Source organism: Mastigoproctus giganteus, chromosome 3, assembly GCF_048544385.1.
Source record: "Mastigoproctus giganteus isolate SK-2022 chromosome 3, ASM4854438v1, whole genome shotgun sequence".
Classification (NCBI taxonomy): domain Eukaryota; kingdom Metazoa; phylum Arthropoda; class Arachnida; order Uropygi; family Thelyphonidae; genus Mastigoproctus; species Mastigoproctus giganteus.
In genome coordinates, this window is record NC_143577.1 from 256,124,107 (window position 1) to 256,141,270 (window position 17,164).

A 17,164-nucleotide genomic window follows, 5' to 3' on the forward strand; every position below is an offset into this window, starting at 1 on the left:
TGGTAGTGGGCTTGTATCCTGCTGTGTAGTAGGTGTTCATACAAATTACTTAGTACTGGCAGTAGGGCTATGGGTCTGTATGACTCCGGGAGTTCCTGTGGTTTCTTCGGGTTCTTCAGTATTAGTCTAATTCGTGCTGCTCTCCAATCATGGGGAAAATATCCTGCAGATAGGCAGTGGTTATATAGGTTTAATATAGTTGTTGGGATATATTCCACGGTCTTTTTTGCAATTTATGGCTCCAGATAGTCTTCTCCGGGTGTTCGCTTACTTCTTATTTTTTCTGTCGCCAGATGGAGGTCTTCAAGTGTGAACGGGTCCTCCCGATGTGCTGGGCAGTAATTAGTATTTTCCTCACAGAGCAGAAGTTGCTCAGGAGTGTGGTTTGAGGGGAGTTTCTGGAAGGTGGTATTCAGGATATTGTCTATAGATTGGTGCCAGGATGTGGTATAGTGGCCATCGGGTGTCTTTGTCGAAGATATTACTTCTCCTTTTGGTAATTTATTAGTTGCCACTTTGTATACAACCCCCCAGGGGTCCTTATTTCCTGTTGTTGAGACTAGTGTCTCCCATGAATATTTTTTCCGGGTTCTTATCAGGGCTGTGTATTTGTTTCTGACCTCACTGTATTGTTGTCTGAGGACTTCTACCTCTGCCGCCGGCCAGGATCTTCTCGCTCGCTGGAAGCTTTTACGGGGTGTATTTACTTCATTCCGCAGTCTCTGAAGCTCAGGGCACCACCATGGGACTGAACCTGCGGATGGTTCTGTGATTGAAGCCTCTGTGATTAGACTTACTATAGCACGCTGGTGCTGGTCCGGGGTGAGGTTTGTGCTGTCGAATGCTTCAACAGAGCATGTCAGTGCCTCCAGAAATTGTTCCCAGTTTGACTTGGCAAATCTGTTGAGGATTATTCTGGGTATGGGTGGTTTACTGAGGGCACGGTGCATCTGGAAAGTTATTACTCTATGGTCAGAGGTTGTCCAGCCCTCTCTGACCTTCCATGAGGATATGTATCCTACTGTGGAGTGAGTGGCTAGGCTTATGTCTATTGTCGCCTCCCAAAGCGTACTTGAGGTCTGTAGCTTATTTGGCTGATTCAATACTGTGAAACTGCTGTTGGTCAGGAATTCTTCCAGGTGCTGCCATTGGCAGTTCCTCGTCGATCGGGAGTTGTACTGTGCCAGGCTGGTGACCTGCAGTTTGCATCTGCACAGCCGATTATTTTAGTATTAGGGAGCTCATGGAGGACATTTTGCAAGTATTGGATTGCAGGGAGAATATCTTCGCCGGGTCGGCAGTATAGCGATATGGCATAAAATTCTCCCAATGGAGAGATGATCTGGGCACAGGCAGCCCATTCGTTGCAAAAGTGAGTTATTTTAGTAACCGTGAGGTCAGGATTGCAGACGACCAGGGCAGCCCAGGGGGTGTTGCCGTTATGTTGTACAATTTTGTACGTGAGTGGGTATCCTCTCACCTCTTTCTTGTGTGTGTAGGGTTCCTGGAGGAAGAGGATGTCAAGGTTGTCCTCATCTACCTTTTTCTTTAGTTGCGCAGTGACTGCAATTGCCCGTTGTGCATTATGCTGTGCAAATATAATTCCTGCTCTCTCTTTCAAAACAGTCCGAACACGTGCCGCCACCAGCCAACATCCATTTACTGTCCAACTTCAAACCCACAGAACCAACTTTTCATCTTCCTCATTTATTCATTCAACTGCCGTTTTCTGGAACAACCTTCCTTCATTCGTATTGCCTGAAAATTACAGTCTACAGAAGTTCAAGTCCAATGTCAACAAATATCTTCTTTCGTTCTCTCAAACTCCAACCCAAGCATGATACTAAGTACTATAGGTTCTAATACCTCTCGTGTTTGGGGTTCACATAAAAAAAAAAAAAAAAAAAATTCACTGTGTTAGAATCTTTATATTTACAATAAGTTCCCATAATCTGTTCTTTGTTGTTGAATGCTTTTGGCTTTTAAGTACACGGGACAGTTACTGTCTCTGACAGAGTGGTCTGCTGGTAACTTTAGGGCTTTGCAGTTTGCGCACACTGGTGGAGCGGTTTTGTTGGGGCAGAAATTGTAATTGTGGCCTACTTCTGCGCAGTGCCCACAGATTGGAGAAGTTTGCGGTTAGGTATGTGTGTGTGTGTGTGTGTGTGTGTGTGTGTGTGTGTGTGTGTGTGTGTGTGTGTGTGTGTGTGTGTGTGTGTGTGTGTGTGTGGCCAAATCGGCAGCACCTAAAACACTTTGGAACAGCCACGTGCTCTCTGAAGCGATGACTGGCCCAGTTGATGTAGATTCTTGCCTGCTGCGTTAGTACTTTCCACGCTCTGGGAGCTAGTTCTACCATCCAGTTAGTTGAGTTATTATTTCTGGGTTTTGTCTGATATCTGGGTGTTATCAGATTCGATGGGTCCGTATCCGGGAATGCTTGCTGCAGGTTTTTGCGATATATCTCACCTTGCAATTGTGTTGGGGTTATGTCATTTCCTGTGTTAAAGATTACAATGATTGGTCCTTTTTTCTTGGGAGTTTCTGCTTGTCGGCCCAGGGACGGCACTTTCGGATTTGCTATAATTCTGTTCGCCTCCTCCTGTGTTTCTGTCTCGATGATGACGCCGACGTTGCGGGTCTTCTGATCGATTTTATTCTGGTGTGTTTGAATTCATCGCTACGGTTAGTAATTACAGTCTTCTTTACTTATTCATTTGTGTGAAGTCTCGGTGTTTGTTGGCTTCAGTATGACCAGGTTGGGTCTTGGTAGTAGCGGTACTTTCTTTTTACTGGGAGAAGCGAGGGTTGATGGTCGCTCCGTTGTCATTGTGGTCCTCAGCGCTTGGGCATATGTGGGCGCGCGCTGTTGCATTTGGTTTGCCCCCACATTCCATGTATGCCTGGAGCTTGGCTTTGGCTCTCTCACTCTCGAGGTAAGTTTCCGTCAAGAGAGTGTCCAGCTTGTTCCACAAGTTCACGATTTGTGCCCTTAGCCCTGTGGTTACCCTGTTAGATTGCTCCTTAAATAATGTTTCCAAGGCAGCCTTGAGGAACAGAGACTTCTCGTGAACTGTACCCCCTGGCAAGGAGGGATCCAGGGGAGCCTCCGGTGGCTTCTCATCGCTGGTGTCATTTTGGTTTTCTGTTATGTCTTTTGATTATTATTATTATTATTATCTTTATTTTCAGTTTGGGAGCGCATCTCACGCTCCGGATTAGGTGTTGGCTTTCTATACTTGCGTTTTCCTGTTAGCGGGCCCCCGAATGGGGTTCTGACGTCTCCTGTTGTTGGTCTATGACGACGGTGTCGTCATTTTGGCTCTGATGCGCGGCATCTGTGGGTTTTTTCAATTTCCCATCCATCTTTGCGAATTTCGGATTATCGAACTTTTACGGATAATCGGAGTTCATGAGGTCCCGCGTGAAAGAGCTCGTGGAGGTGAGCAAGAGGCCACCTTCGTCAAGTCTCTGTTTGAATTTGGAGCTGAATAGTCCTTCAGCGAAGATTTTGGACTATCCCCCTCTGTCACTTGGGGTGGGGGGAAACGGCCAGATGTGGAAATGCCCCTAGAAGAACGGGGTTAATTTTCTATTGGGTAGTTTATATCGGCGAAGACGTTGGTAGTGTTATTTTGTTGAAGAGATCATCGGAACAGAAGTAGCTTCTCTCCATGGTCAGTTTATGGTAGAGGAGGGGGGGGGACAAAAATCATCGTTTCCAGTTGGAATTTGACTAAGTTGATGGAGTTAGTTGGGATAGAATCACTGTCCAAAGTAAGTGATGATAGATCTGCTGTACAGATGTGCTGTACAGGTCTTTATGCAGATGGTGAAAATTTGCGCCGCATGCGTGCAACAAGCATTGAAACATCAAGTATTGAAACAAGCACTGGGTAAGTGTGAGAAGGAAGTAAACACAGGAGGCACAAAACGGTGAAACTGGTAGCTCTGATGCGACGCCCGTCCAAAGTTACGGAAGGGGGAAAATAGTCCCAGTCAAATTAGCGAGGATAGAGACTGTGGTGGTCAGGCAAAGGAGTGGCCACCTCCCTAAAGCTTCGGCTATGGCGCCTAAGCGGAGTGACCAAAGAACAAAAGCAGTGAGAAGAAAATGGAAGAAACTCGAAAGAGAGCTCTAATAACACAAAACTATGCTTACCAACAGAATCTTCAAGTTGTAATTATCCATTTGGTAGCAAACTTCACTTTTAACACGTATTTTTTTCTTGGTGTCGCCGTCGACGACCGCTGGTCTTTATCTCTCACCTGAAGGCAATCAGAGAAGACAAAGCAGTTTACCGCCATGCTAGCACATATCACTAGGAGAGATTGGAGGTTGAAGGGTAGATCCATTCAGCTCACTTATTCCACCATCTTCATTCTAATTGTCCTCTATGGTGCAGAAGTTTGGTACCACCGTACTAGCAAGCAATTCACCCAAGCTCATCTCGAACAGACGCAGAGAATCATCCTACTCCTTATGACCCGTGCATGCAGAACAAACCTCTACTGCACTCTCCAAGTACTCACTGGTAATCTTGCCTTAGATATTCATGCCGTTTTCCAGGATTTAATTTATTGTGTTCGCAAGAATCAAGTTGTTTCCTTCCTTGGTATTCAAACACAGGTTGACACCGACATCAAAGCAGAGAGAAAACGTATTTGGGCTGAACTGATCTCCATCTGGCAGACTCGTTAGTCAACTGGGGACAAGGCTCACATTACCAGAAACTTTCTTCCGTTAGTCTCTTCGATTGATAAGAAGTTCCTTCAATGGTTTACACCAAACCTAGAGACATCATTCATAAGGCTCCATAAAGAAAAAGCTGCATGATCTGGACCTTTCTGAAGATGATCAATGTTTCTCTGGAGAAACTGAACACTGGGAACACTTCCCTTCTTGCGCCATCTATCTTGACCTCCGGCATCAAGTATTCACAGACATTAATCAGACTACTGTGCAACCTGTTATTGCACTATTTATTTATTTATTATTCAATTTATTACATATGCTTCATCCCTGAACAGCCTTCAGCTAGGTGGGTGCCTATATACATTTGTACATTATAAGTTAGAGAGCAATCATAGGAATCGTACATAAATTACGCATATTATTATTATTTCTATTTTATAAAAACATTAGTTTCTATATTCCAACAAAATAACATCTTAAGTGAACAAATAAAGCAGATACAAATATATATACAGTGACACGAGCAAAAGGTAGAGACATATAAACACATATGCGTCCTAATATATGCATATACAGCTAATACATGAACATACAAAACACATAATGATTTAAAACAAATTAATTCTTCAGCAAAGTACAGTTGATGGGAGATTCCATCCTGAAGGAGATAATCAGGAAACTTCTACAGTTGTATGTTGTGGTACGTGTCCTGTATCTTCTCAGATCTGTATGCTTTCTCATCAGAGAACTTGTGGGGATCAATCTTCAGGGTGTTGTACATCTTCTAAGCATAGTTAAATTCTGTAATAAGCTTCTTAGGGGAATCCATGAACTATTGCAAAGGACACGGGAAAGCCTAGGACCTGCAACAAGATTATGGAAATTTGGAGCGTCAAAGCGATCGGTGAGGAGTTGACAGAGATTACGCAGATTTTCTGTAATGAGCAACTGATTCAAAGGGGTGCAACCAAGGTTAGTATACATGATTGATCTCGAGATGGTGAAAGGGCGGCCATTAACACGATACAACCACCTTAAAATCCAGTACTCGATACACATGCATTTTTTGATTTTAGTGAGGGAAGCAGAGGACCAGATCATCGAGATATACATGGGAATCGGAACAAGAGACATGTTTGTATGTAGTGAGTGGCAAGTTTTTGGTTGTTTACTCCAGTAAGTTCCTGTCTTATCGCCCACATTGCTGACAGAGTTTTTGCTTTAGTGCTGGCAAAGTGCTGTTGGAAGGTCAGGCCTTCATCCCAGGTGAGCCCTAGATCAGTGGGATGAGAGATCTTTTGGACTCTAATACCATTGATGTAGATGTCTATGTTCATCTTCTTCTTCAAGTTGGTGAAAGACATTTGTGCTGACTTGGTCGGATTTATGGATAGGCCAATATTCTCAAGATAATAGTCAAGTTCTTCTATTAGGGCAGTGGCATGGGCGGTGATTGCATCAGATTTGTCACCGTGTTTTGACGAGATGAAGAGTTTTATGTCATCTGCGTAAGAGCTGCAGTCAGGATGCGTAGAGAGGAAGGGGTCCAAAGTGGCAGCAAAAAATAGTGCGGAAAGGACGCCACCTTGGGGGACTCCTCTGTAGACGTCGTGGTTCGATTGGAAGGTTCTATGTTCTACTCTCAAATGCCTTTGTTTGAGAATGGAAACGATGACTTTTAATAAGCCTCCCTGTATTCTGAAATGCCTTTCAAGTATTGTCATCAAGGAATTGATTGAGACATTATCGAAAGCAGCTTTAATGTCTAAAAATACTACATCAATCCGTTCTTTGGCGTTCAGAGTCGATTGGATCCGAAATAGGGTGTCCATTAGATTAGTCATAGTTGAACTCTTTGGAATCACAGTGTGTAAATATGATGGTCTTTTATGGAAAAAATGCATAACAAGAATTGGCAGCAGAGTCTTCTCGAACAATTTTAGTAGATTGCAGCTTATAGAGATGGGACGAAAACCCTTCTTGTCTTTCGGATGTTTGACTTTAGGCACAGGTTTTACAATATAATGTTTCCATATTTCAGGGATAATTCCAGTGTGTAGGGTTTCTCTAAATATGTGTAGCAAGACCTCGATGATGAATGGACTGCTTACTTTCATGACGAAGAGGGGAAACGTATCGGGGCCAGAAGTGGATTTATTTGGGAGACCATTTAATGCCTGAATTAGATTTTCTTTGGTTATGGTGATTTCTGTTAGTAGAGGTCTGATATCAAGATTGGATCCGGAAGGAGTCATGTTATTCATGTAATTTACCAGCCACTATTCAATTCCAAACAAGCTTTCACAGCTTTTCCCACATTTGCTAATTCTCTCTTCAAGCGAAGACTCCATCAGCTCCTCCACAAACCATTCAACAACGAGTTCCTAGTCACGTATAAAGTTCCATCTGAGTCATCACTTGATATGTTCCGATTCTCTTCTCTTCTGTTCTCCTTGCTGACCTGGATATTTCCTTCTTATTCAGGTGGTATTTAAGCGCAAATCTTGGCAAAATGCAAACTCGGGGGCTCTCCCCAGAGTAGGTTTTGCTGACGACGAGCTTTCCGCCGTGGAATTTATATGATGCCATGCTAACCCCTACTGGGGTTAGGATTGGATTGATACTTGCCGTGAGGACTTCATAAGGCACTACCACGGGAGCAAATTTCTCTCATGATTTCCCGCCCCCCCTGGTACCAGTCACCTTCCCAACTCTTCCCTGTTTCTTCCCTTCTCCTTGGACTGCTCTTTTTTTTTTTTAAATTACTTTGCACTCCACCTTTCTTCACTATTTCCTTACTCACTCCTTCCAAACTTTTTTTTTTGTTGGTCTTTGTCAGGAAACTCAGGCGACCCTGGCAGAGGTCAATCAGAATATATGTGCAGCCTGGCTCACCAGTGGTGGCGGTGGTGGGGGGCGAAGGCAACGTGGGGTTTTAAGTAGGCTTCGAAAAGAGTTGTGATCCTTAGTTATTGAAAAATACAATGGTATTGCTCGCATATATTTATGTGTAATGTAAGGCGACACCTTAACTTCAATACAACCCCACTATGCGATTCCTGCGAGTTACAATGCTTTATAAAACAGGCCAATGATTACCAAGAAGGGTACCTATTTCTCAGCGCTCATCTTCAACCACTTGGAGGTGGGCCAGCTTCTACTGTTTCTGACAATCCAATGAGAGGACTAACCGCTCCCACCGGAAATAATGCTACCAGTGGTTGCTACCAGTTATCTGTTGAGGGTGCTAATACTTCTGATAACACAGTATTTACAAGAAAAAAAAACCCTTGAAATGCTTGGTGAGCCTGATGTTTTATTATTATTAATCAATTGCAAAACGTATTTGTAGAACTTCAGAATACTATTTCAGTTTGTATTCATAATGGCGGTGGACATGTTGAGAATGAACCTAAATGTACATACAACTGTAATAATTTCTTTCACTTATCCCTTTTACAGATTGATTTTATCATGTATAGAACGGAAGTTACGCAAATTTAAAACTGCAAAAGGACTTTTCATTATAATGACCCTGTACAAGGGGACAATCACCTCTTTATCCCTGCAAGCAAAATTCCTGAATATCACACCATGAGCTACTCTTGAAGGTTGTCTGCAATACTCATAAAAATCCATATCTGACTGCACCAATACCCCCAGGTCCTTTTCATTCTCCACTACCCTGAGTGCTGTACACACAGTTGGTACGTTATTCTGGGGTTACTGCTTCCCAAATGCAGTACTTTACATTTCTCAATGTTAAACTTCAGTTGCAACCTCTCAGTCCATCCGCTCAACTTTTCTAGATCCTGTTGCAGTAGTACACTGCAACATTAACAACTCTGCCAACTTCGTATCGTCTGCAAACTTGGACACTAACCTCAATATACTTCCAGAAAACAACAAGGGGCCAACACCAAACCCAGGAGGACTCCAGTAACAACATTAGTTCACGAAGAGCAGTGTCCATTGATTACTATTCTCTGTCGTCTCCCACTTAACCATCCCTTTATCAATTGTAGCAACTTTCCCTTAACACCACACTGCTCCAATTTGTACAGCAGTCTTCCATGTGCAACAGTATTAAAGCTTTCCTAAAATCCGAGAATATGGATATCAATATTATTTTTTGCATCCAGTTCCTTTGTGACCACATCATAGTATCCAATCAAATCAAATTTCTGAGACAACGCTTCCCCTTAACAAACCCATGCTGTATGTCAACATGGGTTTTAGACTGCAATTTGTAAGATGTAAAATCTTACAAATATGTTATTTTATAGAAAAGTGATATTAGTTTAAAGTAAAACTTATAATAAAGCAATATGGGGGAGCGAACCTTACAAGTCAAGAATATTACTAAGATCACTCACAAGGGATTAAATTAGACAACGTCTATACAAGGGGAGCGGTAACTGAAAAGCTATTAGCAACCTGGGTAAACTCGACTCCCAGCTCACACAGGCAAACCAGAACAATAGAAAGCAGTAGCAACTGCTATTAGTAGAAGGTGTCAACTCTGCTAAACAATAGCGCGGTGGACCATGTGCTGTCGGGACATTTCTTTAATCGGTGACACCTGGACAAGAGACAAGGTAGTGAACACGGAACAAATGCTGGGAATTAGGTTTAAGTCTGTCTAGCTGTCGGTGATGGCAAGTTTTTAGATCGTGGGAAATTAGTCTGCTACAGTATAACTATAAGCGACTGACTTCAAAGGTACAGACAGCCTGAGAAAGTTTACAAATTTCTTAAAATAAGAAGTGGGATAGAGCACTAAATAGACAGCGTTAGAGAGATTAAAATTAGCGAATAAGAACAGAGAGAAACTAGGGCGGATTTGACATATGTAGGCAGATGAACAAAAAGTGAGTGAACAGGGAGAGACAGACACAGATCCCCGAGTTGAGTTATGTGGGTGTTTAGGAAAATGAGTTAGTGGGATTCTAAGTTGAGTTTTTGTTGGTGCTAGGGAAAATTGAGGGTTCTGTTGTAGTACGAAATTTGTGTCAGTTAACAGTTGAGTGTTTGGTCGTGGTGGGAAAAGAGAAGGGCGTCCTGGGAAGTTTTCTTCTTGAAAAAGTTCTTAATAGGTGGAGCGGAAAAAGGAGGGTAGCACCCCTATGAGTTTTCCTTGTGATAGGTTTTAATAAGGTGGAGAGAAAGGGGGCGAAATCCGCAGAATCAGTAGCTCGAGAGAAAGGAGCGAAATGCGAAATTAGTAGCTCGATGAGAAGGAAAGAAGGAAGAAGCGAATGGATGGTAGCCCGAATAAGGTGGAGAAAGAACGCCAGTCCCATGCAGCCAAGAGTTCCTAAAAAAATTATCTGTAGCAAATTCAGGTGAAAGCAGATGAAGGAGATCCTCAGTGAGCCAAAAATGGGAGTTTGAAACCGCCCCGGAAAGCAAAGGAAAAAAAAAAAAAGGTTAATAATAGTAAGTACTGTAAGTTAACAAGGACTGTGAGTGAAACAGTATACTGATTAATTAAAATGAAAAAGAGTGGTAGCACTAAAAGTAAATTGATAGATAATTTATCTCTTAAGTAAATTATATATATACTAACAGAGTTAATTCATTCAAAAAGGTTATTGTAAAATGCAAGAGAAACGAAAGATAAGTAATAGATTAAATTGTTGTTCAGATGATTATAATATGTTAGAAGGATAGTAAATTTTATATGAGAAGTTTTGACTATGTTTTAAGGACAGATAATTGAATCATATAAGAAACTTTGAATATGTTTTGAGGATAGATAATTGAATATAGTGTTTGTATTGATGAAGAATTGTTGGTTCATCTGAAAGACTAATAACAAATAGAGACTTTAGGAAAGTTAAGATTGGTCTTCAGTATATTGTAACAAAATGGTGCGAACACAGAGTATAATGATGAAAGTAGCACATTGATTGTGAATATATGAAACAGAATTGTATCCAGGAGTAAGTGAAATAGGTATGGTGAAGGTGTATAAGTGTTAGGAGTTGGTTAGGGCAAGAAGAATGAATCAAGTGTTTTCATATAATGGTCAACTCAGATTAGCTAGTGAAGGGAAACAGGAATATGAATAATATATGCAAGGTATCCTTGATTTAACTTTGTATGTCATATTATATATATATATATATATATATATATATATATATATATATATATATATATATATATATATATATGTAAATAAACTCTGTTGTTTATTAATTTGTGAGTTTGTTATTCCTGAACACTCAGCCTTTCCGAAGGGAATTATACACAATTGAGAAGTTCCCACGAATCTAGAATTCTCCTAGGAAGTAAAGTCAGATGTGTACGTGGGGGAAATAAGAATAAAGTGGATAAACACATAATAGGGAACAAAACGAAATAAGAATAAGAAACAAGGAACTATATAAATAATAAAATAGTTCCCTCCATCATCATCATTTTATTCCACCCCCCACAAATTATAGTATTATAATTGCAGTCTAGATGATCCGGCAATGCTTCTTTAACCAGTGCCTCCATTAATTTTTCTGGAACAGAAGTTAAACTAACAATTCTGTAATTACTCGTGTCTCCCTTTGATCCCCCCATTTGTGAATTGGGGACACATTTGCACATCTCCAGTCCGTGGGGACCTCCCCTGAGTCCAAGGATGCTCTCATAATTATGGCTAGGGGTTTGCTTACTTCTTTTGCCGCCTCCTTTAATATAACTGGATAGATCCCATCTACCCCAGGTGCTTTTCTTACGTTTAACTTCAAAATTGTTTTCTCCACGTTGCTCTCAGTTATTACAAAATCATTTAGCTCGCAGCTAGGATTTGATAAGCTTCCAGCCTCCACTTCCCTCCATATTTCCTCGTGTGTGAATGTATATGCAAAATACTCATTCAGTTTGTCATCAGAATCATCAATAATCTAACCATCGATATCAAATGGACTAAAGTGATTTATCTGGGAGATTTTTCTGTGATTTATGCAGAGAGGAAAAACCAACCTCAGAACTCCCACGCGCAATTTACAGACACAAAATGCTATATTGTATAACACTTCAGAGTAGGGTTATACAATACTTCTCTTATTTAAACAGGAACACAGATTTCTCTCATACTTCCATGTAACGTTCAAAAACAACAGAGGCACCAAAGATTTTTAAGTTCAATTCGTTTAAATTCGTTTTGAATTAATTTTGCTCAGTTTAAAAGTTGAGCATCAATCAACTTTATTTCTCATTTATAATTCCAAGATGAACAAGTGTTTCTGAATTTACAGATTTTAATTTATCTGCTTGGACTGAGGCCACTTTAAAAGATATACCCAACCTTGTCATAAAATGGACCACTCGTTTTCAGTAAGAAATGTGTATTGTGTTCGTACCTTGCGATATACAACATGCGAGATGCATGTATAGTGACCCTTATACAGTATGCGCATTTCAGCGTAAGAATGGGCAAAAGAAACTGCAACCCTCCTGGGGTTTTCATATAGGCCTGTGTCTTGGGTGTATCGAAATTGGTCAAATAACCAAAATACTATTCAGCTGTGCTCGGACACAGTTCGTTGATTTGAGAGGTCAACGGAGGCTGACATGATTTGTGCAGCGCATGAAAGACGATACAGACCGTTAAACGGCAACCCAATGGTAATCAGAGGCATTACACAACGTGCAACTAATGGTATCTTGTCAATGACACGGCCCGAGGACCTAACTGGGTTGGGTTCTCGGACTGCGAACAGAATCAAGAAGGTTACGACATGCTCAGAAACACCAACACTGGACAGTGAAAGATTGGAAAAACGTTGTATTCTCTGACATTGAGTCCGTGCCGCGACGAATTCAAGTTGTTATGAGAACGAAAGGGAAATTCGCTCGTTAATAACAAATAAAGTGGCCATTCAGTGTATCTTGTAATTCTTTTATAACGATTACGGTTTTATGATGTTTACATATTTTATTTGATTTTAACTTTATCTGTCGATGTAACCATGTATTTGCAAGAAGCAGCCTTCTCTTACGAGCATCTTTGTGGAATAAATAAAAGATTATTGTTAAAAAATTTGCGCATAAAGGAAACCTCAAAAGAATTCAGACTAAATAGGGGGAGGGGTAGTTCTAATTACAGGGGGCCAAATTTGTGAAACTTTAATGTACTGAAAAGAAGCACCAGTAGACTCGATACTTCTTAAGTTCAAGTGCATGATTCCAAGTGGTAAATTTCATTATGGATCTAATTATGATGATCTCATTAATTACTAATTGTTTTATACTCTTTGGTTGGGCCGTTTTTAGTATAGACGGGTCTATGCCGTCCAATCCTGGACGCACTTCAGGAACACTTATATCACTAAGTTTACGTTAAGTTGACTCATCTTAACTGATCGGTTAACGACCAAAATCAGGCGTTTTCCACTTAAAAATGACCAGTTGCAGATAGAGATTAAAAACGGGCGATTAAAGCTGAATACTTCTGAAGGTAAGGTTTTCATCTGGGAATGGAAATACAGGAGTCTGATTTATAAGTTAAGAGTTAGAAGATAAAAGAATATGAGGTAGAAGCTATGGGAACAGGAGTTAAAAGAAGTTCATGACGAAAAAGAGTTAGGGGATTACGATTCAATCAGACATCGTGAAATTTTCCAACCAAATCTTCTGTTCTTTACATAATGCATAGTTAGTACTAAGAGAGTTGTTTGAGTCTTCGTTTTTTTTTTTTTTTTTTCAATAATCTGAATCTTTGCATAAACATTTGCAAAGCTCTACTTCATAACTTGCAATACTTTTTTCAGATCATTGAAATGAGAGCAGCATAAATGGAAACCAACTCGAACATCGAGCTGTGATTAAAAATCTTTACAAAAAAGGGGCTATTGAAGGATATCCCTTCGATAACTCTTCGGAAGTGGAACATCCGAAAATCTGATGGCATGGTGAATACATTTGGAGAATCTATCCCGTCACATACAGCTGTCAAAATTTGTATGGGCGAATTTAAACGTGGCAGAACCAGCACCAAAGATTGCAGGGCAGCTGTTCATCAAAAGCAACAACTTGGAAAACATCCATAAATTTCGCGACATGGAGGGATGGATGATCGGCGAGTAACAGTCGGAGAAAGAGTAGAGGATAAAGTCATCTCAATTGAACGGGTGCAAAACATTCTGTCAAATAAATTTGGTATGACAAGGCTCCTTGCACGATAATATTCCGTGTGTTTTGACATCCGATGAGAAACGTCTTCGATAAAAAAATAAAATAAAATAAAAAATAAACTTTTGCTGGTTATCAAGTAGACCTTGAAAACGTTCTGGCCAGATTTCATCCACAGAACTGTGGATGAAACAATGGAAGCATGCTGATTCACTGAAAACCAATTTGCGCGGAAGGAAGTTACGTGCTGATAGTGATCGCACACTCCTTTTTTTTCCAGGACCTTCAAGCAAGCAACAACAAAACTCGACTCGTGAATCTGGAGCAATGCTAGAGAAAGCGTTGAGTTAAAGGAGACTACCTCGAAAAATCCGGCACCAGATAATAACCCCTTCTATGTTAGGTTAGAAACTTGTCAAACAGTCCTCGTATAAGTTCCAGTTGGCTTCCGCGTGTAGGGTTACCCTTAAAAAAATAATAACAGAACAAGAAGATTTCAAGGATTTGTACGGGGACTAAATAAAACGAGACAGAATCGCCATTCTGTCTCGTTTTATTCAGTTAATCTTGTTTAGCTGAAGACTTACAAAAATTTAAATTATAAACTAATGTAAATGATTTAATACCAAAATATCTAATGAGGGGGTATTATGTGTAGTATAGTGGCACCATCTGACCTATGGATATCAACACACGCTGAATAATTATAGCTAATGAAAGCTGAGGTACGTTATCGGAAGTAATTATTTCAGAGTCACGCAAAACCCTGAAGTTTGCCGTGGGCGCACTTCGCATTTTCCTGTTTGTTTTTGTGCCGTGGGGTTCTCGAGCGCTACACGCACGCCAAGTTTCCTTTCCGCGAATAGGAACGCTAGTAAAATTCTGTATTCGCAGCCTGCAGGTGTGTGAAACGACAAATTTTTCAAAAAGGGAAAATGAAGAATAAAAACGTCTAATTTTTATTTAATAAAAATAAGACAGATTGTTGATTGATTGAGAAATAAATTTCGAGAAGACAAAAAAGGAAACATCAAGAAGCTCTGTTTTATATGTTATTGTTCCAAAGAAAAAATTTAACATGTAGTTGAACATTTAGGGGGACAGAGAAGATTGTCAACTGCAGTTGAACATCGCATCAAAAGGCTGGAAGTGGCGAAGACTTGTTTAGTCTCCATCGCAAGCTCTGCTCCCCCCCTCCCCATGCAACACGATCGAATCGATTAGTAAATCGCCAGAAGGCATGTGGTTCAGATAGATGTGAAAATTTTGTGTCTTAACTTTCATTCATATAGATTTCTTCTGGGAAGAAGAAGGTGTGGAATCTTTGGTCTTGAAAGCATTCCAGGGCCAAAAGACCCCGAAAATTTGATGTCGATCGGACTTCTCCTTCTCGGGTAATGCTCGAACATCCAAACTAATAGAGGTTTCTGCGATGGACAGAGGATTCAAATTGAATCGGAATTGATCCTTCAAGTTCCCAGCCCCTCCGGAAAATTTGGTATCCGGTTTGACATTTTCTTGTCGAATAACACACTTCCATTTATGTACAAAGACAACTCGAAATCTGATGGGAGAAAACTTAAATTGCCCAATTTCTATTCGATTTTAAATAAATTTAAGGCGGTTCCACAAATCTTTCTAAAATACCCAAATATAAAATGTCAATGAAATTCGATCATTGGGAGTGCAGTTGCTACTCGTAATTTCGTTGACCATTGTTATTAAACATTGGTGCATTTCGTTAAGAATATTACATTTGACACGCAAACGGCAAATAAATTCAACGTGATTCAAAAGCAATTGGAATTTGACCAAAAAATTGTTCCAATGTATATTAAACAAATTTAGATGACAAATAAATCGCTGACACGTGCTGCCATCTTTTGGGATGAAAACGAATCTCTGACAAAGTGGTGAAGTGGATAGAATTGCACAACAAACCGCAATATTTCTCTTTTCCTACTCCGGGAATTCTGCACATGCTCACAGAACTTTATAACCTTTTGGACATGGGAATTTACTGCCGTGTTTTGTTGTTCGCTTCATTCCAGGAATTTTTTTTACTCTATGATCGTTTATAAAGAGCATCGTTTGCCTTCCGATGATTCCGCTCGCCAAGTGATTCTCCGAAACATGTACATATCCCCTCCCCTCCCCCCCAAAAAAAATCACCGTCCTTCTTCATGGATAGGCATGAAATATGCAATTTACATGAAATATATAGGCCTATATACACTGCCTTACCATTAACATCCGGACACCTCTCCATGGATGGGGAAACAGGTCCCATGCGCGCAACACCTGCTATAAATATGCACACTGGACTGCGAACAGACAATTGCAAAAGGCGGCATGCAAGATGACACGTTCAACAGAATTGATGACCTCAACAAATGCTAGACGACGATTAACATGGTGTTAGGAGCGCGAATCCTGGACTGTATACCAGTGGTAAACAGTTCTATGGACAGACGAGTCGAGGTTTCCACTCTACCAGTCTGATGGCCGTTCGTGGATGTGGCGAATGCAAGGGGAACAGTCCCTTCCTGATTGTATCCTCCCAACAATGAAGTTTGGCGGAGGCAGTGTGGGGCTCCTTTCAAGATTTGGCTTGGGCCCATTAGTCGTTATCCAAAACACCACGAATGCTGCGCAATACCAGGACAGCCTGGATAATTATGCACTTCTAACATTATGGCAATACTTCGGGGAAGGCCCATACCTGTATCAGTAAGACAACGCGCTATGCCATACAGCTCGAGTCATAACTTCTAATATTACGGCAATACTTCGGGGAAGGCCCATACCTCTATCAGTAAGACAACGCGCCATGCCATACAGCTAGAGTCATAACAGAGTGGTTTGTGGACATGGGTGTGAAAAAGTTCGATTGGCCAGCCCAGACAGAGTTCTGATCTGAACCCCATCGAGCATCTTTGGGATGTATTCAATTATCGGGTACGTGCACGTCGAGATCGCCCAATGAACAAAGCCGAACTGGTGGCTGTGTTAAAGGCCGAGTGGAGAAACATATCACCTGACATATTTTATAAAAAGCTGGTTGAGAGTATGCCGCGAAGGTTGAAGGCCGTCATTAAAGTAAAAAGTTTCAGCACAAAATGTTAAAGGACACAATAAGCGCTCTTTTTTTTGTCTAAAGGCAGGTGTCCGGATATTAATGGTAGGGCAGTGTATATATTTTTGTCTAGAGAACCACTATCAGATAGGAGGTAACATCTTAGCTTTCCTCACATCTCTGCTGAATAACCGCATAGTGAAATTGTCTGTAGATAATTCCGAATACTGCAAAGTAATCTCGGTTGGAGTCCCGGAAGG